Source organism: Pleurodeles waltl, chromosome 4_1 (assembly GCF_031143425.1).
Source record: "Pleurodeles waltl isolate 20211129_DDA chromosome 4_1, aPleWal1.hap1.20221129, whole genome shotgun sequence".
In the NCBI taxonomy this organism is placed as follows: domain Eukaryota; kingdom Metazoa; phylum Chordata; class Amphibia; order Caudata; family Salamandridae; genus Pleurodeles; species Pleurodeles waltl.
The window spans coordinates 852,082,266-852,105,082 of record NC_090442.1 but is presented as its reverse complement, the minus strand read 5'-3'; positions in this window follow the sequence as shown (position 1 = coordinate 852,105,082).

The following is a 22,817-nucleotide window of genomic DNA, read 5'->3' as shown; positions in this document are numbered from 1 at the left end:
TCAGCATTCCTTCGAATGTTAAGTTTTCTTGAATTTCTTTGGTTACATTTTCATACAATATGGCAGATATGAACTTCTCTTGTGGAATAATCAATTCTTTTTCTGGAGGCTCTTTAACTGCACCGGTATCAATTCGAGATAGAGCATCTGCCTTCCCATTTACTTTTCCTGGTCTGAAAGTGATAACAAAATCAAAGTCTGCAAAATATAGGGACCAACGCAGTTGTCTAGCTGTTAGAGTTCGAGCTGATTTTTAAAACTGTAAATTTTGGTGGTCCATGTAAACGGTCACTTTATGCTTAGCTCCCAAAATGTAATGCCTCCACTCACGAAAAGTTTCTTTGACTGCCAATAGCTCCTTATCCGCAATTGAATAATTTATCTCTGGTGGTGTTAATTTTCGAGAGAAATAGGCCACTGGAAGTAATTGACCTGTATCTTTATGACGCTGGGAAAGGATACCTCCTATGGCAACATCTGAAGCATCTGCCTCCACATAATATGGCTCATCTGGATTGGGGTGGAGCAAGATTGGAGCTGAGACGAAGGAATTCTTCAAAAAATTAAAAGCATTTTCAGCTTCTTTTGTCCACTCAAACTTCACTCCTTTCTTCAACAATAGAGTAATGGGTGTAACTGTTTGAGAAAAATTGGATATGAATCTTCAATAAAAATTAGCGAACCCCAAGAAACTCTGGATCTCTTTGACATTGCAAGGAGAAGGCCAATGTTGCACTGTCTTTATCTTGGGAGGATCCATACTAACTCCTTCTGGTGACAAAATGAATCCTAAGAACTCAACTCGTTCCACATGAAATGCACACTTCTCCAATTTTACATAGAGATGGTTTTCTTGCAACCTTGTGAGGATGGATCGAACATGGGAAATGTGCGCCTGTAGATTGTCGGAAAAGATTAAAATGTCATCTATATAAACCACGGCAATCCGGTCGAGGAATTCTCGTAATATATCATTAACGAAATCCTGGAAGGCAGCGGGAACATTGCATAACCCATAAGGCATCACTTGATATTCAAATAATCCGTATCGAGTCTGAAAAGCGGTTTTCCATTCATCCCCTGAAGCCACTCGAATCAAATTATATGCTCCTCGCAGGTCCAATTTGGTGTAGATTCTAGCATTCTTTACTTGATCTAATAAAACTGACACTAAAGGCAGTGGGTATCGATTCTTGATGGTAACCTGATTGAGGGCTCGATAATCAATGCAAGTTCGAAGACTACCATCCTTCTTTGGTATGAAAAATAGTGTGGATGACACTGGAGATTCAGAAGGACGAATAAAACCATTAGCAAGATATTGATCCAAATACTCCTTTAAATGTTGATTCTCTGCTTCGGTCAATGCGTATATTCTGCTACATGGCAATATCGCACCTGGCTCCAGTTCAATTTTGCAGTCGTAGGGTCGATGTGGTGGCAATTTCTCAGCCTCCTTTTCATCAAAAACGGCGACTTAATCCTCATATTCTTTTGGGATTTCTGCTGTCTTTAGTGCACAGATCATTGAAGAGTGTGATGATAAACAGGCCGCTTGGGACTTGGTGGACACTTCCACTCCATCATGAAAGCAATTCTCTTTGCAGTAAGAGGAATTCATCTTGATCGTTCTTTTGCTCCAATCAATTTGTGGATTATGATCTGTAAGCCAGGGCAGACCCAAAATGAGTTGAAATTGTGAAGCATCTATCAAATTAAAGATTATCTGCTCCTGATGTCCACCAAAACCTTGCATCTGAATTGGTTCGGTCTCATGGGAAATGGGTCCTGAAGAAAGATTGGTTCCATCCACAGCTCTTACTACTTCCAAAGTAGGTTTCTTGATAAATCGAATACCCATTTTACGAGCGTATTTGATATCACAGAAGTTGCCCGCAGCTCCAGAGTCTATCATAACTGAGATCCCTTGAATTTCCTTCTCAAGGGTCTTAACTGATACTGTTTGTACCAAATGTGGTGCTGCGGTTTGTAAGGTATTCGCCACTCGTTGATCTAAAGGAGTTGTCTTGGGTTCTGTTTTCATCAGGGCAACTCCCTCTACTGATGAAGCTGGCCTTTTCCCGACTGAAGAGCTTTGGGTTTCTTGGGACAGTTTTTAACAAAATGCCCAGATGCTCCGCAATATAAACATAGTTGATTCACTCTTCTTTTCTCTTTTTCTTCCTTAGATAAAGGACCTCGGATGGAACCAATTTGCATTGGTTCTTCTATCGTTATCCCTTCTCCGGCTCTCATATGATCATTTCTTACACGATCAATTCTCAGGGGAAATGGTCGATACTCTCTTCTCTTTTCTGCTCTTCGTTCAGTTAACCGGTGGTCAATCTGTAACACAAGATCAATTAACTCCGAAATTTCGGTGGGTCTATTTGGAACTTGTGCTAAGGCATCTTTCAATTCATCTCTCAGTCCACGATAAAATATGGCGGCTCTTTTTGACTCCGGCCAGGCAGTCTCTACAATGAGTTTATTGAAATGAGCCAGATAGGCTACTAGATCTTTATTACCTTGCCTGATTTCCAGTAGTTCATTGTCAGTGGCTTGAGCTGCAGTTCGCCGATCAAATATTCTTAAGAACTCTTCCTTGAAATTTTGGAAATTATATAAAACTGGATCATTTCTGGAAATTATTGGCATGGACCATGCGGCCGCATCTCCTGTCAGATAAGACAATATAAATGCCACTTTGGACTGGTCTTCGGAAAAAATGACTGGTCTACATAAAAAATGCAGTGAGCATTGGGTCAGAAAAATCTGCGCCTTATTTGGATCCCCACCGAAGAGCTCGGGTTGAGCCAAAGGAATAATAGGGGAAACCGCATGAATTACTTAAGTGGATATACCTGCAGACTGAGAAGGGCTAGGGATTTGTGAAAACACAGATTCATTTGATTTAGCGGTGTTCCCTAACTCATTTATTTGCTGTTTTATTTGGACTGTTTCTTCTATGGTGTTATTTAATTGTTTCTGTAACCCTTCCAAAACGGTGGCTAATGCTTTTATATCAATTCCTTCTGCCATTCTGCTCAGGAGGAAATCTGTTTTTTCCCTAAAATTAGGGTGATGGCACTTCAATCTGTCAGGATACTTCAATTCGATTTCCTCAGAAGCAGAAGATAACTCCTCAGTCCCGACCCGAGCTACTCACAACGAATATTAATCCTTCGTGCTGAGTACCCCGGAGGGGGAAAGGGGAATGGGATGATAGAGAGACTGCCACAGAGATGCTGAACGCCAGTACTGTCTGCCTCTTCACATCTAAGATTGGATACAGCACCTGCAAGAGTCACAGTCACAATTTCTAGGGACATACAACATCAGTTTTTCACTTTCTACTCTCAACACTTAATTCTCTTTAATTCTATTATTTCTTCACTCACCCTGAGTTCTCTGTATCCTTGCTACTCTCTATAAATGATAGCTCTTCTTAAAAAAATGCTTATTACTGATTCTGGAAGAACTTGTCAACCTTTGTTAGAGATTGGTTTTATGTTGCTATATATATATATATAGTTGGTGATAATGCGTTCTTCAAATCAGCTGATGTTATTTAATTTCTCCTGTCTTATTGTGACTTCTGTCAATACTTGTATTTGTAAATGCTTGTTTATTAAAGTTTGTTTCTCCTTCCTTACTTCGACATCTGTCGATGACTTGTAGTTGTAAATGCTTGTTTATTTAAGTTCGTTTCTCTTTTAAACTCTATTTTGGTTTATTACCATTGAATTTGTAAATGCTTATTTGTTAACAGTTCGTTTCTCCTTTAAACTTGGCCTTTATTTATAACCTTGACATTTGTAGATACTTGCCCTTTTAAAGTTCGTTTTTTCTTTGACTTTAATATCTTAAACAAGAATCTTGTAAACATAAGGTTAATTCATACATTAACTCTGTAGCCTTGCCGACTTCCACGGGAACGGTCTACTATCAAACTCTTCGAATAAACCTTGACAATATTTATCCGTTTTCTGTAATATAATCTTCAAATGTAATTTTACCTCACAGGAGTTTCTGTTCTGAAGCGTGCTCTCTCTCCACACAGCTGATTCCTGTCAGACCTCAGTTGAAGTGCAAGGCTTCCAGCTGGAGAGCTCGTAACCTAGCAACCAACCGATTGCAAGACTAGAACTGTAACTAACCTTCAGGACTCACAGCGGCCATCTTGGATCTTCTCTTCTTGATTCTTCCTTTGAAATAAGCACAAGATTACTCTGCAAACCTTCTTCCAGTTTGGGCTTTGCTGTCTCCACTGAGGATATCTCTTTGCTTTTCTCATGCACTTCTTTGATTTGACTTGGCAAGTTTGTGTGGTCATGACAGCCCTCTGGAATGGGAGTCCCGAGGCTAAGGAGGATTGGGAGAGGAGGGCTACACAACCTCCTCCCATTTATTTTTAGTAATGGCCCTGGGAAATGGCGTCCCCAGGGTCCAACAAGGCTTGGGCAGGAGGGCATGTGGACCCCCTCCGCCATAATAAACAAAATGGCCCTGGGAGCTGGAGACTAACAAGGTTCGAGGGGCACACAGACCCCCATCCTTTAATTTTTTTAAAAGGACCCTGGGGAGTCCCCAGGGCTTAATAAGGCTCAGAGATGGGGGGTCACATGGCCCCATCCCCTTTAATTAAACAAAAAAACAGCTCTAGAGGATATGGTCCACAAGGCCTAATGAGACCAGAGAAAGGAGGGCTGTTTGTGATACTTATGCAAGAGGTGTGGTTTAGCTCAACCTTTCTGATCAACCGGTTTGGTTTAAGATTTTAGTATAATATGATGTTAGTAATTAGACAATAATCCAAGTGTGTCTGAGAAAACATCAGGAAACTCATTACACATATCTTCCGTACAGTAGGATGAGTTAATTAATAATATAGAAAGATGAGATTTAATTCATTAAGGTCTACTTTAACTCCTAGTTCCTTCAGAGTTTCTTCTGAGGCTCCCTCCTAGTAAGTTGGACCTCTTTGAATTTGGATCTCTTTTCTGGAGGTATTTACTAGGTCCCCGCTGCTGCCGCACTTGCTGCACGGGCCAGGCTCCTTGCCTCAGGTTCCCCCCTCCACACCCAGGCATCCAGGGGCCAGAACCAGACCTCCAAGGGCCATGTTCACCCTTGACCACTACACCAGTCTCCCTCCGCATTTTTATTTCCTGCCCCTTTCTCCCATACAGCATCTCTCCAACTCCTGTCTTTCAATTTCTGCCTCCCAGAGCCCTACCCCCCGCCTGTTGACCTATGTATGAAGGCCGCAGTGTGGCCCAAGTGAGCAGGTTTTTACCAACTCCCCTCTACTGCAGCACTTGCTAGGCTGCTTGCCTCAGGCACTCCCCACGCACCCAGGCAGCCAAGGGCCAGAAGAAGGTCTCCACGGGCCTGGTGCACCCCTTGACCACCATGCCGCTCTCTCCCTGCATTCTTCTTGTTCCCAACCTTTTCTCCTGCGCAGTATTCCACCTGCTCCTGTCCCGCACTTCACGCCTCCCCAGTGCCCTGCCCCCAGCTCGTCGACTTTTTTATGAAGGACGCAGTACAGCTCAAGTGAGAAGGTCTTTACCAGCTTCCCTTTGCTGACACCCTTGCCAGGCTCCTTGCCTCAGGCTCTCCCCTACACACCCGACGAAGACCAACTTCCACAACTGCATGAAGAGCATCTCAACCTGGATGAAGAACCACTGCCTGAAGCTCAACATGGACAAAATTGAAGTACTGATCTTCAGCAGACACACCTCCCTCTGGGACAACTCCTGGTGGCCATCAGAACTCTGACCCATCCCCACCCTTAAAGACCATGCCTGTAACCTCAGCATCGTTCTGGACAATGATCTCTCCATGAAACACCAGATTAACACTGTCAACTCTTCCTGATTTCACATCTTCCACCTGCTCTGCAAAGTCTTCAGGTAGCTCCCAGTCAATACCAGAAAAACAGTGACGCAGGCTCTCATCACAAGCAGACTGGACTACGGCAATGCACTCTACAACGGCATCTCGACTGAGCTCATGAAAAGACTCCAGAACTCAGCAGCAAGACCGATTCTCAACCTGCCTAAGAGGACCAATATCAACCAGCACCTTAAAGACCTCCACTGGCTCCCCATTCATAAAAGATCGTTTATGTGAAATGTTCATCTTAATCATGCCCTCCAACAGAATGCAATCACTTTTGTACCTCCCAGAACCAATATATGGGTGCTCCTGGTCATAGAAATCATCTTTAAAGATTTGGTTAAATGTTTGACTATCTAATAAAGTGAAAAAAGAGCATGAATTGTCAAAGTCGGACACAGCCTTATTTTTCAACTTGATATCACAACTCCCTCCTCGAACATGTGGAACAAGTATCTTATCTTTTCCTCGTGAAGGTTCAACCATATCAAAAGAATCATTAGAATGGGCTCTACACACCCTTGCATAATGACCACTTTCCACATTAAGGACAACATGTGTCCTGACAAGTGGGGTTATTAGTGAAGTGAGTGTTGCTTCTGCAGCTGAGCATTTATTCTTGTCTTTTATGAGTATGTTCCGTATGGACCAGTTCTCTTTTGTAGTATGCAAGACTTCTTTGATAGCACGTGTTGTTCCTGTAGGGATCTTTATTTGTTTTATACATTCCACTGTTCATGCTACACTCTTGGCGATGTCCACTGCATCTTTTAGACTGGGATTTTTGACAAGTAGTTTCTCTTGAGTACGTAGGTTGTTAATATAGCGAACTAGTTGAGCTCAGATATATGAGTCACACAGCAGTCCAAAGTCACATATATCGGACAGACCTTGGTACAAAATACATTAGCATCCTTTTGTTCATCCTTTGGGCTTTTCAAATAACTTATGTCTATTTAAAAAAAAGCATTACTTTTTCAGCAAATTCAAATCTCCTAAACATGCTTTTATAGTCATGCAGTCGGGCATCTGGACCCTCACACCCACCTATAGGTTGTTCCTGTAGATTTTCATAAACTTGTGTTCCTTCAGTTCCCAGTTATTGAATAACACGAGTTGTTTGCATAGTGGCAAAAACGTTTTGCCTCCATTGGAACTGAGTAAGGATTCAAATAATTGTACCCGCATTTCCATGGAATCATAGTTTTCCTGTTTAATTTAAAATGGAGGTGGTTGACTCATTCCTGCAGCATCCATTCTAGAAGAGGGAAGGTTACAGGGGAATACACTTTTAGTGTTCTTTCCAGTAAAAGAAAATCCAACGTAATGGAGAAAGAAGTATTCGTCTGTTCTATGCTTGTTGGAGGAGGAAACTCCTACAAGAAGACAGCAGGTGTGGCAGCACATGGTTTGAAGGCACTTAACAGGGACAAGGAGAAATGCAGAAAAACACAGAAATCTGATAGAAAACTACCTGATATTCAGATGAAGCTTGCAATTTAATATGACGAGGAAACAAGTGGTGAAAGATGGCTGGAGAATATCAGCTGGGGCTGATCAAAAAGTAGGTCTGGCAACAGTCAAAGAGAGCAGCGAGAGGAGGGAGACTGTTTTGCTCATCACTCCGGTGCTGTGTAGTCGAAGTAAGTCACATGCTCTGTTTAAACAGCTGAGTTGGGGGGAGGAAGTTCACCACTGCGCTTAGTTACCGTTCCAGCAACACCTGGGATTGGAGATTCAGGGTGCGGTTGCAAGGATGTCCTCCAGAGTGCTGGGGTACAGGTGCAACCTCCTCTTAGGAGGATGTAAGCAGCAATCCTGGCCATCACAACCAGACTAGGACAACGAGCACATGGGAAGAGTGAAGGCGTTATACTTAATGCTATGCTCAGCAACAAGAGTCATGGAGAGGACTACCAACGAAGTGCCAGAGCACAAGAGAAACGAATAAGGCACATGGCCTGATGACGTAGCTGTTCCTCGATGAGCACAGTAATGCAGAAAAGATTAGAGGCACAGCAAGTGCACAACAAGTGCCTTCAAAATTGCAAGTCAGGTGAAAAGGGATTGTCCCTCCTGAGGGAATGCTATTCACCAAGTCCAACCAATGATGGTAACGTAACACCACCCACAAGCAATGATGGACAGATACTGTTGAGGAAAACAAAGAAGTGATGATGGGAATGCCGTCCCATGCACTGCCAACTAATCGCCAGTGGTATATCAAGAAATGAAATCCTCTGGATGTGTTCTTCAGGTAGGTTTATTCACACATCACCAACTGTCAACACTGTTAATGGTAAGAGAGTCTAGTCAGAAAATGTAGCTCAACATTCCTTTGGGAAAAACGAACAAGGGATGAATAGGGAGGGGATTTGGGAAGAAAAGGAGAGTACCATGGGTAATATAAAATAAAAAGGAAGTAGGATACAAACGAAGGGAGACAAGATATAATGTGGGAATACAACAATCTCTTCTATGTAAGACATAGTCCTGCCATAGTCCGCACCCATATGCTTTTATCCTCACCCTCAACAACTCCTTTTCCTTTCTAAGCCAAGGAAAAGCTGAAAACAGCCCTGGGCATACACCACAGGGACCAAGATGAGCAAAGCAGAGTTGAGGTGGAGGGAGGCCATAGCTCGCACTCCCAAGGTTAGAGGAGCGGCAGGGATCATGGCAGGCCCCCATTCCACATCTAAAAGCGAAATATCATCAAGAACCCTAAGCCCCAGAAAGGGGAGGGGAAAATTTGGCAGAAGGCCTTTTTGCAGCCTATTACCTAGAGGTTGAACTGCATCATTCACTTCATTCTACCTTCCTTAGGACCCCAAAACACAACGATCCCTTGGCTCCTGCATGGACACTGACTGCACAATTAAACCTATAAACCCATGTTGAGGCGTTCAGGAGAAAGAAAATAAAACAAATGTGAACTGTTATGTGAGGGTACAGCAGGGCATCACTTGAAGAGAGAAATACATTTGAGTTGTGGTTGTGTAGGCTTAACATTATAAGGGTTCCTGGCTTCAGGGTGAGACCATGGAGCACTAAGACTCGGGCCGCTGTATTTAGGTAGGCAACCAGGTGCCTTTCTGGGAGATGCTAACACACACAGTCACACACATGCACACTTTTATCATGGCAGTATGGCCTTAGAGAAGGAACATAATGAGGAGGAAATGTCCGTGATCATATTGCCAAAATATTCTCTTAGTCAGAGGATCGATATTGCTTTTTAGAAAGGGGCATGCCCTCCATTGCTCATGGCAGTAGTGTGAATGTTAAGCTTTGCCTGCACTGTCACTTGCTGTAAATGCTTTTCACACAGCAATCAACACTTTTGTTCGTGTTTCCTGGAAGTAGCATTTAATCTTGTTCAGCATATCTGAGTTTTATGACTACCCTCAGCCATTTATAAAGGTTACTTTCTGTCAACTCTCTGCTATGAAGCATGGCTAATTGTTTGCTTAATCATAATGAATCACTTGGTAAAATATTTAGTGCTGAGTAGTGGAGACAGGTGGACTGCTTGTTCAGGCATGTGCATTAAGGTGAATTCACACGAAAACGACCTCTCCCTGTTATTCAGTTGAAAGCATTTCTCTGTGTGAAGTCCAGGCTTTTACTGTAGCAATTGCCAAACCATTTATGGACCACAAAACACTTTTTATACCTGCAGTCGTACCTGAGGAGTATGGTTATCCACACACAGGCATACAGGACAGAAGGACAAATGTGAAGTGGTAGAGGAAATGTCCACACTAAGATTGCCAGATCACTCCCTTTGAGGAAGACACCTCTGTATCTGTGTTGGACTTTCGTTTAACAGGTCGGTGCATTATATGAGTTGTAGTCTTTATTTAACTGAATTGGACTAACAATCATAAAGCACAGAATTAGGAAAGTGTTGTTCAGATGATAGGGCGTAATCTGCAAACTTCTATAGGCGTTCTCTGCCACTCCCAGGAGCTGCTACTAACGCAGGTCAACACATGACTGGACAAATTCCAAATTTGTAGTCAATAGCAGTCAGCATAGCCTTCTCAAATAACAAAAATTGAATATTGTTAAATCGGAGATCGTCTTTGAGCTTGAGACTCAAGACAATGGCCTTCTTTGGAGTACACACTAGATTTACTTTCTCACAGGCTAGAGAAAGGAAGGGAAAGAATTGATGCTCAACAAACCCTGAGGAGGCCTTGTCACTTTTTGATGGGGGCGAAATGGAGCTGAGAGGATAAGTCAAATGGGTACAGATGGTTGGTTAGGTTAGTATTCTCAAGGAGACTCTATTGACAGGTCGGTGGCTGGGAGATGTGCTTGTTCACTGAAGGGCAGTGGTGGTTACTATATCTAGACAGCAATGTAGCTTGGGACAGCTTTGGGAATATTGCAGAAACCTGAATTACATGTATGCACTTATAAATGCATTGTATTTTTGTGTAATGTAATTGTATTTATAGTGCACTTACTACCCTTGACGAGGCACTTACTACCCTTGATGAGGGGTTGAGGTGCCTTTTGGTGAGAAGTACGCTGCTCCAGAAAGCAGGGTGGATTAGTAAAGAGAAATAAAAGTTTTTAATTGGAGCACCGGACATGTTAATCTGTTAGTTGGATTTAATAGGATAAAGGAGGGATAGAGGAGGGAAGAGTCTAGATAGTGTTATTTGGGAGATCATAGTAGTAAAATGAGGTTTGGGATAAGTCGGAGAGTGGAGGAAGAGGATATATTGAAAGAGGTGTAGGATGAGTCAAAGAAGGATAGAGAAGGGAAGAGTCTGGAAAGGGTTATTCAGGTGATCATAGTAGTAAAATGAAGTTTTGGATGAGTTAAAGGAGGGATAGAGGAGGGAAGAGTCTGGAAAGGGTTATAAGGGAGATCATAGTAGCAAAATAAAACTTAGGCTTGCTCGAAGAAGAAAAAGAGGAGGGAAGAGTCTAGAAAGTGCTATTTGCAAGATTATTGTAGGAAAACAAGGTTTGTGGTGAGTCAAAGGAGGGGTAGAGGAGTAAACAGTCTATATAGGGCTATAGGGAGATCATAGTAGTAAAATGAGGCTTGGGATGGGTCGAAGAGTGGAGGAAGAGGATATATTGAAAGAGGTGTAGGATGAGTCAAAGGGGGGATAGAGAAGGGAAGAGTCTGGAAAGGGTTATTCGGGTGATCATAGTAGTAAAATGAGGTTTTGGATGAGTCAAAGGAGGGATAGAGGAGGGAAGAGTCTGGAAAGGGTTATAAGGGAGATCATAGCAGCAAAATAAAACTTAGGCTTGCTCAAAGAAGAAAAAGAGGAGGGAAGAGTCTTGAAAGTGCTATTTGCAAGATTATTGTAGGAAAACGAGGTTTGTGGTGAGTCAAAGGAGAGGTATAGGAGTAAACAGTCTATATAGGGCTATAGGGAGATCATAGTAGTAAAATGAGGCTTCGGATGAGTCGGAGAGTGGAGGAAGAGGATATATTGAAAGAGGGATAGGATGAGACAGAGTAGTGAATTGGAGAGAGTTGAAGGTTTTTTTGACAGTACAAAAGGTATATAGTTGTATGGAAAATAATAAAGAGACATAAAGTTGTATTATATAAAGTGCCATATGTACATGTATGTATACATAGTTACAAACTCAAACTTTGAAGTGTTGCTGTGCATAAAGCTGATTTATCTATGCATTGTTCTTAATTTATTTTTAATTTCTTTATACTATTTACAGTTATTTATTTTCATTTGATATTTTTTTCCAATATTTCAGTAGTAAAGCACTCATAGATACAATTGTCATGATCATATTTACACATTCTGAAAGATAAAATAAATAAAACAGACATCCATAAGCATATATTCAGATAGCTTATATGCAAACTATGTAGTGACATATACATGTTAAACACAAAATGATATTTATCTATTCTTTAACCATAAATTATATATGCATTTAAACATTTGTTAAGCAGACCTGTATGAATAGCTATATATTTTGTAAACTGTACCTTGTATATATATATGTATTTGCATGTATATATATATATATATATATATATGTATATATATATATATATATATATATATCTACTGGTGGTCACTAGTAGGTAGTTATAGTTAGGATGATGTTTCCAAATGAAAAGCATTTTTGACTTGCCTATATCTTTGGTGTCGTTTGATGAATTTTCCCAAAATTTTCCAAAAAAAGTGTGACAGTGACTCTTGTTGGACATGGAAAGTTTCAAGGTGATCTGTCAAGTGAGGGAGGGGCAAAAAGAGTGTGTTTCTAATGTTAATTCCCATATGAGTTTTGAACACGACTACAGCTCAAACCACTGATCAACGTTACGCCAAATTTGGCAGAAAGATAGATTTTGTTCTGCAGATTGTGCTTTCTTTATCTGGTGTAAATCCTATCTGTAGTTTAGGAGAAATTAAAGAAAATCTAAATTTGTATATCTGGGTAAAGTCTAAGCACAGATCTCATGGTGAGATCTCTTTGGGTGTCAGCACTTCAACCAGGAAGTGCTGGAAGCCATATTGGGACCAATATAACTGTGAGCAAGACCGTGAGGTCAAAATGCATTGGTGGTGGTACCGTTTAAAGTACACCTCTGGATAAATCAATAACATCTCCTGGAGTGCAACAAGTCAATTGCTTGGCAATTGTTTGTTTTGGAAATTGTAGAGGAATGGTCCTTTCCTCAAGTGTGCACCCGTGAATTTGCGTGCCACAAGGTGGACCGTTTGATGGACTATATATATATATATATATATATATATATATATATATATATATATATATGGACAGAGAGATATACAAAGCAACCCTTCTCCGAAATAGTCATGCACACATGCACACTTAGAGTGAGTATCCAATTATTTATTGCTGAAAACCTCCCACTGCTGGGTGTTTTGGCCAAAAGGCCTTGCTGACGCATGGGGTGCTCATAATACCCAACTACATATACAGTGTTACAAACTGAAGTGCAACTAAACAACAAAAGAGGTCTAGCTGTACGAAGCTTCCTCGGTTACAGTTAGTTGCCTCCATTTTAAGCTTGTAAACATTCCAGGAGAGAATTTTTTGAGTTTCCAATGTCTAAGGGGCTTTCCAGTTTAAGATGCATTTTGTGTCATCTGCTTAATTATAGCATGTGAGCTGAAATCCATTGATCTTTACCAGTGATGACTTCATGCAGATGTTGTGAAAGGCATGGCTGAGATGATAGAGCCTTGAGGAGCCCCTGCTTTTGTGAGGTACGGTCGGGATGAGAAAGGGGGAGTGTGGATGAAATACCTCTTGAAAGGTCTACTCTTCTATTGGCTCTGCCTCCCCACTCCTTGGATAATAACTCATGACACCCCAGCACTGCTGATTGCATTTGCAGAACTGCATGTTTAAAAACAGGTGCATAAGAAGAACTTTTAGAGATAAGTGTATTCAGCAGCCTTACTGCATCAAGCGCTTTAAAATGTATTGGGCAAATTGTTACAAATCTGTCTCATTAGAATGTTAAGAGGATAATCTGACTTTTCGGAGTTGTGCTTTCCCAAGGTGGGGCTCTGACTTTGACATTCCTGAATAATGCGTTACTCAGAAATGATAGTACGCGTCGTAAAATCACCGATCCCTGAAAGGCCACTGTTAGTAATTCATGCATAGACGCAAGACGCACATAACGTTTAAGTAGCTGAAGCTACAGAGAGTGCCTGATGTGTGAGGAGCCTGTATTATTTGACAATTGACACATGAGCTTTATGCCACAGTCGCACTGCGAACGCATTCAAACACTAAAGGACAGATTACATATAACAAAATGAATGGGTGGTTCTATGTAGCACATATTACTTATTCGTACGATTGTGGTGTTTTGCCCCATTTCATATCCGGCGTCGGTATTACGTTGTGGCAGAAATATACATAAACAGATGAGTGCCAAATTAGCATCCTACTCACAATAATCAATATGGTGTGAAACGCACCCAGATGCTGATGAAAAACACCGACAGTGTATCTACATCCGCCTTAACACTCCTGCAGCCAACCCCAGGCCTCCTCCGCCTCCTCCCGCCTTCTCCGCGTCAGAAGTTCTAGAAGTGGGCAGTTTTGGTTCGGTTGAAGCACGTGTTTCTGCTTCTCCTACCTGCTGGGCATTCGGCATCAGTGGAATTCTTGGCAAATGTTGGTCGGGTCACGGGCCGTCAGTATGTTAACGATCCTATAGAGATAGACTGTGCAGTCTTACACTTTTTATCCATTCCGTGGAAATGTGGCACACCGCTGGCTTCAAAAGCAAACCTTGATTCTTATTTTGTGTACAACTTGTTCCAGTCCTCACACCCTCAAATGGGGAAAAAATGAGTAACTAAAGATTAGATCCCCTAGCGGCGCTTGTGTGCGAGGGTGATGTCTTAGAGACCGCGTGCCTGGAGCAAGGAGTCGTGGAATCATACCTGGCTGACACTGATGGGCACACAACGGGCCCTATGGCATAAAGTGAGCACTGCGAGGGCTAATGTAAGAAGGGGCTGGGTCACAAAACATTTTTGACAGTCACAAGTCCTTGTTTGTAAGCCAAGGCAGTGTCAGTTGAAAACACCTCTTATCTCCACCTTATTATGAAAACAGAATTCTGTAGCTGCAAATTGTAGCAAAAACTTTGTTCATATTTGTTGTGTGGCATTGGTGTCAAACTGTGTAGGGATTGTGTGCTGCATTATTGCATTCTGACATTGTGCTCTAGTATGTTGTGTTCACAAGTGTTTTGTTGTGCTCTATTTTTTTTTAATTTTGTTATGTTTCTTTGTGTATGTCATAGTGATATGTTCTGTTGATTATTTTAGAGATCCCAACAAATGCCCCTAAATTTCAAAGTAAATGCAGCACATGTATTTAATTTTTCAATGGCAAGCAACGATTTACCACTGCCCAAGGTGGTAAAATAGCACTGATCCAGTTCTTCTACCATTTAAGACACACTTCTGCCCAGAATGGTGGCAGAGACCTGTCCTAAATTATGAGTTCTAGTGCTCAGCTCATGTGCTACAACTCGCGGTCTCTGCCACAGTCCTAAATGGTGTCTTAGGTAGTTAAAGAGCTAAAACACACTAATTTACTAAGGAGGTTAATGGTGGCTTGTCTTGAAATTTTAAAGGCATGTGCTGCTTTCTCTGGACATTTAGTGGCATTTGTAGTATTGTATAGCAGCATTTACATAGCTCTTACTATCCATATGTAGAGGTGCCAAAGTGCTTGTTACACATGTAGCACGCAACACCGTGTAGTTGGGAGAATGTAGTCTTTGTTTTGATACTTTATGGGAAGGGTTTCTATTTCATGCATGATGACCACCAAGGTGTGATTAATATGTTATGAGTTGCAGCATGTAGCAATGTGGTGGATAATGAAGTGTGTGAGACAGACACAGTTTATGGTTTTCAGTATGCTGGTAGCTTTGAACAGCTCTGCAGGTCCCTTTATTTTCTATCCAATGATATAGTCTGCTTAGATAATTACTCCGCGGAGTTGTCCAATCAGAGATTTTGCTGTGGTGCTTCATTGACCCTATTGGCTCTATGATCCTGGTGATGGGCAATCTTCATAGCAGATCTGTTTTATGTGAATTGAAAAGGTATAAGTTCTAACTTGCTATGGACCACTGAGTATTATAGTGTTAGTATTATCGTGAGCCATAACTATTACGTGCATAAAAAAGTAACTATGTAATGCCATAGAGAACCATAGGCCAGCCCTTGTTATATCGAAAGGAGTTTGCGGTTGACTTGTTTGTAATTATGGGCTGTAAGGTGTGGATTGCACTTGTTAGTGTGTTTGCTTTCTGGGTTTTGTTGTGCCCCTGTGTGACTGTTGTAGTAAATCTAGGAAATAGCCATGTTTACTGGCCTAATTCACACTTTATAGTTCCTCTTTGAAATCTGTTGGTAAGACCCACTTTAGACATCAAAAAATGCTGTCCTGCACTTTCAAAGCATGCTCTTTGTTAGTATCAATGGAATGCTCTTACGTGAGAAGAGGAGCCGTTCCTTTTGGGTTGCAGGAACGATAGTGACTCACCTCGACTCCTTGTTCTTTAGTTGGCCCTTCATCCAGTTGAAGATTTTCTTATAGGGGGTGTTAGAAATGGGGTCTTTGGTTGACAGTCAGGTTACCCCCTGTTCAAGCAAGGACCCTCACTCTAGTTAGGATAAAAGAGAATCACCCTCAGCTAACCCCTGCTTACCCCCTTGGTAGCTTGGCAGAGCAGTAGGCTTAACCTCAGAGTGCTGGGCGTAAAGTATTTGTACCAACACACACAGTAACTCAATGAAAACACTACAAAATGACACAACACCAGTTTAGAAAAATAGGAAATATTTATCTAGACAAAACAAGACCAAAACGACAAAAATCCAACATACACAAGTCAAGTTATGATTTTTAAAGGTTTAAAATAAAAAGAGTCTTTAGGTAGTTGTAACACCACACTAGCGCTGCTAGCGTGAAAATGTACCTGGTTTGCGGCAAAAATAACCCCGCACGGGCGGTGTGCGTCGAAAATAACCCGGCACGGGTATATGCGTCGAAAACAGCTCGGCTCGGCGAGGCGCGTCGAAAAAGCCAGCCACGCGACGGTCCGAAGTCCCGCGGCGCTGGTTGCGATCTCTCAGCCTTCGTCAGCGATGCTGCGCGTCGTTTCTCCTGCTCCGGGCGTCGATTCTCCGGTCGCGTTTCCAGCGGCGTCGTTTCTCAGCTGCGGAGCCGGCGTCGCGTCGTTTTCTCAGCCGCGATCGGATTCGCGTCGATCTTTTCTCCGCACGGTGCTCGGTGCGTGTATTTTTGTCCTTAGGCTGCCAGCCTCTCCTTTCAGGGTCCCAGGAACTGGAAGGGCACCACAGAGCAGAGTAGGGGTCTCTCCAGAGACTCCAGGTGCTGGCAGGAAGAAGTCTTTGCTATCCCTGAGACTTCAACAACAGGAGGCAAGTTCTACATCAAGCCCTTGGAGATTTCTTCTTCAAGATGGAAGGCACACAAAGTCCAGTCTTTGCCCTCTTACTCAGGCAGAAGCAGCACTGCAGGAAAGCTCCACAAAGCACAGTCACAGGCAGGGCAGCACTTGTTCCTCAGCGATCAGCTCTTCTCCAGGCAGAGGTTCCCCTTGATTCCAGAAGTGTTTCTAAAGTTTGTAAGTTTGGGTGCCCTTCTTATACTCATTTTAGTCTTTGAAGTCACCTTTCTTCAAAGGGGACTCACACCTTCTTGTGAGATCCTGCCTTGCCCAGGCAAGGCCTCAGACACACACCAGGGGGCTGGAGACAGCATTGTCAGAGGCAGGCACAGTCCTTTCAGATGAGAGTGACCACTCCACCCCTCCCTCCTAGCAGAGATGGCTAATCAGGAATGCAGATCACACCCCAGCTCCCTTTGTGTCACTGTCTGGTGTGAGGTGAAAAACAACCCAACTGTCAACTGACCCAGACAGGGAATCCACAAACAAGGCAGAGTCACAGAATGGTTTAAGCAAGAAAATGCTCACTTTCTAAAAGTGGCATTTTCAAACGCACAATCTCAAAATCAACTTTACTAAAAGATGCATTTTTAAATTGTGAGTTCAGGGATCCCAAACTCCACCTGTCCATCTCTTCTCTAGGGGAATCTACACTTTAATCATATTTAAAGGTAGCCCCCATATTATCCTATGAGAGAGAGACAGACCTTGCAACAGTGAAAACGAAATTGGCAGTATTTCACTGTCAGGACATATAAACCACATTACTATATGTCCTACCTTATCCATACACTGCACCCTGCCCTTGGGGCTACCTAGGGCATACCTTAGGGGTGCCTTACATGTAAGGAAAGGGAAGGTTTAGGCCTGGCAAGTGGGTACACTTGCCAAGTCGAATTTACAGTGTAAAAATACACACACAGACACTGCAGTGGCAGGTCTGAGACATGATTACAGAGCTACTTATGTGGGTGGCACAACCAGTGCTGCAGGCCCACTAGTAGCATTTGATTTACAGGCCCTGGCACCTCTAGTGCACCTTACTAGGGACTTACTAGTAAATCAAATATGCCAATCATGGATAAACCACTTACATACAATTTAAACAGGAGAGCATATGCACTTTAGCACTGGTTAGCAGTGGTAAAGTGCTCAGAGTTGAAAAGCCAACAGCAACATGTCAGAAAAATATAGGAGGCAGGAGGCAAAAAAGTCTGGGGATGACCCTGCAAAAGCAAAAGTCCAACACGACCCCCTACCAGCCTAAAGCCAGGGGAGAACAATCAATACCTTGATGTACTTCCCTGATTGGGGCGATAGAACAGGGACCCAGGCCCACAACAGCAGGGGCATGCTCCAGTTCTACGCCTTCCTGACTCCAGTTGGATCCCTCTGTCCATACTCTCAGGGCCCACTAAGCTAACCCATGGGGAACCCTTCTCCACATCTACAGACACCATCTGTGCAACACCTAACTTTACTTTGCTCACAGATGTATTGCAATGGGCAGATAGTACCACCAGGGCCAACACAATGGTGTTGCCCACTCCACCCCTGGGGTGTGACTCTCGTCCTTCCCCCCCCAGGGGCAACTCTGTCCACCAGGACAGCAAGCCACAGTGGCCCCAGACAACTGTCAGGGATGAGAGCCCGACCTCAGGCCTCTCTAACCACTGTGACTGCGGAGAGTGGGGGGTGGTAGCCCCAGGTGCCTGGCACCCTTTGACCACTCTCTCTTCCACCAGGTCAGGGATGACAACCTGACCCTGGTCCTCCCCTCTGGGGCTCTGTACCCTCCCTGCAGAAGCGGCACCCCCAGAGTCAAAAACTGTCAGGGTGCTTGTAGAAGCAGTCCTGCACAATTCTTCCATCAGTGCAGGGATGTTAACCTGCAACTGATCCTCCAACCTGGGGTCTGTACCTTCAGGTTGGACCAGGGCCAGGGGTGAGGCTTCCCTCCCCCTGCCCTCTCTTCTGGGGTCCTGAACCACCCAACTAGGAGCGGCCCCCCCAGAAGACAACATGGTAGGGGCACTGTTAGCAGTAGCCCCTTCCTCCAGGTCAGGGGGGACACCCTTAACCTGGCCTCCCAATCCAGGGCCTGTACCCACAGACTGGATCACTGCCTGGCAACCCAGGACTTCCTGGGGGGCATACCTACCCCCTACCAGGTCAGAGTTTACCCTCTGAACCTGGTCATCCAACCCAGGGTCACCACCCTGCGGTTGAACCACTGCCTGGCACACCAGGACTTCCTGGGGAGCACACTTACCCCCCATCAGGTCAGAGTTTACCCCCTGAACCTGATTATTCAACCCAGAGTCACCACCCTGCGGTTGAACCATTGCCTGGCACACCAGGACTTCCAGGGGGGCACACTTACCCCCCTCAAGGGACACACTGTCCCGAAGGGCCACACAAGAGTCTGGCTGGCGCAGGTCTCCTGACCTCTGCCCATCTGACAGAGTCTGGATTCCCCCCAACCCAGAAATGGTCTCACCAAGGTCATTCATGGGGGGCTCTGCTCTCAGAGCTGACCCCTGACCCTCCAGGTTCTCCACTGGGGTCCGCAACCCCCTCTCAACCCTCTGTCTGGACTTCTGCAACCCCTCACTAGGAGTGGTACTGCCAGACACCAGAACTGGTGGGACGCTGGCTACAGCCGCCCCCCCAAGTTCTCCTGACACTGTGGGGTCTCCCTCAACAGATGGCCCTATGGTACAGGCTAGGCTCCCCTCCTGGGGTTCCCGCAGGGAACCCTCCAGGACCTGGGACCGGATCTCGGGCACCTTGGGCCTCAACCCATCCCCATTCCCTCTCCTCTGAGACTGGACATGGGGTCCCTCACCCATCCCACTACACTGGGACCTACCTGGGACACTACAATCCTTCCCTACCTCACCTGGTTGGGAACTACCTAGACCACTCCTCTCAGGAGCACCCCCAAATGCCTCTTCAGACTCTCTGGTACTCACCCAGAAGTCTGCCTCCATTGTAAGCTCCCTGGGGTCAGAGAACTCACACTCCACCTGGTGTTGGCATAGCTCTGGAAAATAAGGACTAGACATCTGCTCTCCAGCAATTACATCACTCAGCCCCTCACATGAATTAACCAAAGTACCCTTCACCCAACCATCCAGTGACTCTGCTTTGACAAAGCACCCCACATCACCCTCCTGAGACTGGTGAGACAGTACCTGACTGTCCCTGACACTCAACCCACACTCTTCTGGGATGTCTTCACACTCCATAACCAGGACTTCTACTTGGGGGGAACCCCTCTCCCTGTCACTCTCAACTAGAGTCAGTAGAGTGTCCCTCCCACCAGTAGGAATATGACTCCCCATGCCAGTTCCCCAATCCACCTCAGAGACCCTGTGCATCACTGGAGCTACCTCATACCCCTGAACCTCCTGGCGTGTGTTAACTCCCTCCTTCAAGTAGGGCACCACCTCTCTGGGCATGTGTACTTCTGCAGCATCACTGGATATACAATTGTTGCTGCCACCATTCCAGCTGGACTCAGCCCTCATGACTTCCAGCTCTTTCAATTTAAGCTCGTAAGCATAAATCATTTTTTTAATCTCTAAGTTCCTCCTCCTTTCTTCCAACTCTTCCAACCCCCAATCGAGCTTTTTCAGCTCCCATTGGTACTTCCTCTCTGCCTGTCTGTCCTGTAACTCTTCAGGAGTCAGACCCTTGGGTGACACCCTGCCATCCCTCCTGGGGACCCTCCCCCCAGGCGTAACAGGTTCCTCCACTACACCACTGTGTATCCTCTGCACTTCCCCCCCCATATTCTCCTCCTCTGTGTGCCTTCCAGCCTTCTTGATTGTCACCCAGGCCCTCTGTGCCTGTTGCAGCTCCCCCTCCCTGGTGGAGCTCTCAGTGGGACAGTCAAGATCTTTAAGGAACTGTTTCAATTGAGCAACTGAGTACTCCTTCAGTTTCTCCATTTCAAACACAGCTCCAGCTGTTGCATCTCCAGATTGAGACATGATGGTCACAAGTGCAAAGTTCCAAAAGGCAGAAAAAAAATAATTTCCCAATGAAGTAAAAAGAATCAGTCAAGGGATCAGCAAAATCATGGAAGTAGAATAAAAAGAGTCCTTAAGAGAAAAATCAAAAGATCACCAAACAAGTAGTATGTGGTCACGTAGTGGTCTGAGATCAAAACAGTAGTGTACACTTAATTACTGTATGTCAAGTACAAATACAAATCCAAATCCCGACCGCTGGTCACCAATGTTAGAAATGGGGTCTTTGGTTGACAGTCAGGTTACCCCCTGTTCAAGCAAGGACCCTCACTCTAGTTAGGATAAAAGAGAATCACCCTCAGCTAACCCCTGCTTACCCCCTTGGTAGCTTGGCAGAGCAGTAGGCTTAACCTCAGAGTGCTGGGCGTAAAGTATTTGTACCAACACACACAGTAACTCAATGAAAACACTACAAAATGACACAACACCAGTTTAGAAAAATAGGAAATATTTATCTAGACAAAACAAGACCAAAACGACAAAAATCCAACATACACAAGTCAAGTTATGATTTTTAAAGGTTTAAAATAAAAAGAGTCTTTAGGTAGTTGTAACACCACACTAGCGCTGCTAGCGTGAAAATGTACCTGGTTTGCGGCAAAAATAACCCCGCACGGGCGGTGTGCGTCGAAAATAACCCGGCACGGGTATATGCGTCGAAAACAGCTCGGCTCGGCGAGGCGCGTCGAAAAAGCCAGCCACGCGACGGTCCGAAGTCCCGCGGCGCTGGTTGCGATCTCTCAGCCTTCGTCAGCGATGCTGCGCGTCGTTTCTCCTGCTCCGGGCGTCGATTCTCCGGTCGCGTTTCCAGCGGCGTCGTTTCTCAGCTGCGGAGCCGGCGTCGCGTCGTTTTCTCAGCCGCGATCGGATTCGCGTCGATCTTTTCTCCGCACGGTGCTCGGTGCGTGTATTTTTGTCCTTAGGCTGCCAGCCTCTCCTTTCAGGGTCCCAGGAACTGGAAGGGCACCACAGAGCAGAGTAGGGGTCTCTCCAGAGACTCCAGGTGCTGGCAGGAAGAAGTCTTTGCTATCCCTGAGACTTCAACAACAGGAGGCAAGTTCTACATCAAGCCCTTGGAGATTTCTTCTTCAAGATGGAAGGCACACAAAGTCCAGTCTTTGCCCTCTTACTCAGGCAGAAGCAGCACTGCAGGAAAGCTCCACAAAGCACAGTCACAGGCAGGGCAGCACTTGTTCCTCAGCGATCAGCTCTTCTCCAGGCAGAGGTTCCCCTTGATTCCAGAAGTGTTTCTAAAGTTTGTAAGTTTGGGTGCCCTTCTTATACTCATTTTAGTCTTTGAAGTCACCTTTCTTCAAAGGGGACTCACACCTTCTTGTGAGATCCTGCCTTGCCCAGGCAAGGCCTCAGACACACACCAGGGGGCTGGAGACAGCATTGTCAGAGGCAGGCACAGTCCTTTCAGATGAGAGTGACCACTCCACCCCTCCCTCCTAGCAGAGATGGCTAATCAGGAATGCAGATCACACCCCAGCTCCCTTTGTGTCACTGTCTGGTGTGAGGTGAAAAACAACCCAACTGTCAACTGACCCAGACAGGGAATCCACAAACAAGGCAGAGTCACAGAATGGTTTAAGCAAGAAAATGCTCACTTTCTAAAAGTGGCATTTTCAAACGCACAATCTCAAAATCAACTTTACTAAAAGATGCATTTTTAAATTGTGAGTTCAGGGATCCCAAACTCCACCTGTCCATCTCTTCTCTAGGGGAATCTACACTTTAATCATATTTAAAGGTAGCCCCCATATTATCCTATGAGAGAGAGACAGACCTTGCAACAGTGAAAACGAAATTGGCAGTATTTCACTGTCAGGACATATAAACCACATTACTATATGTCCTACCTTATCCATACACTGCACCCT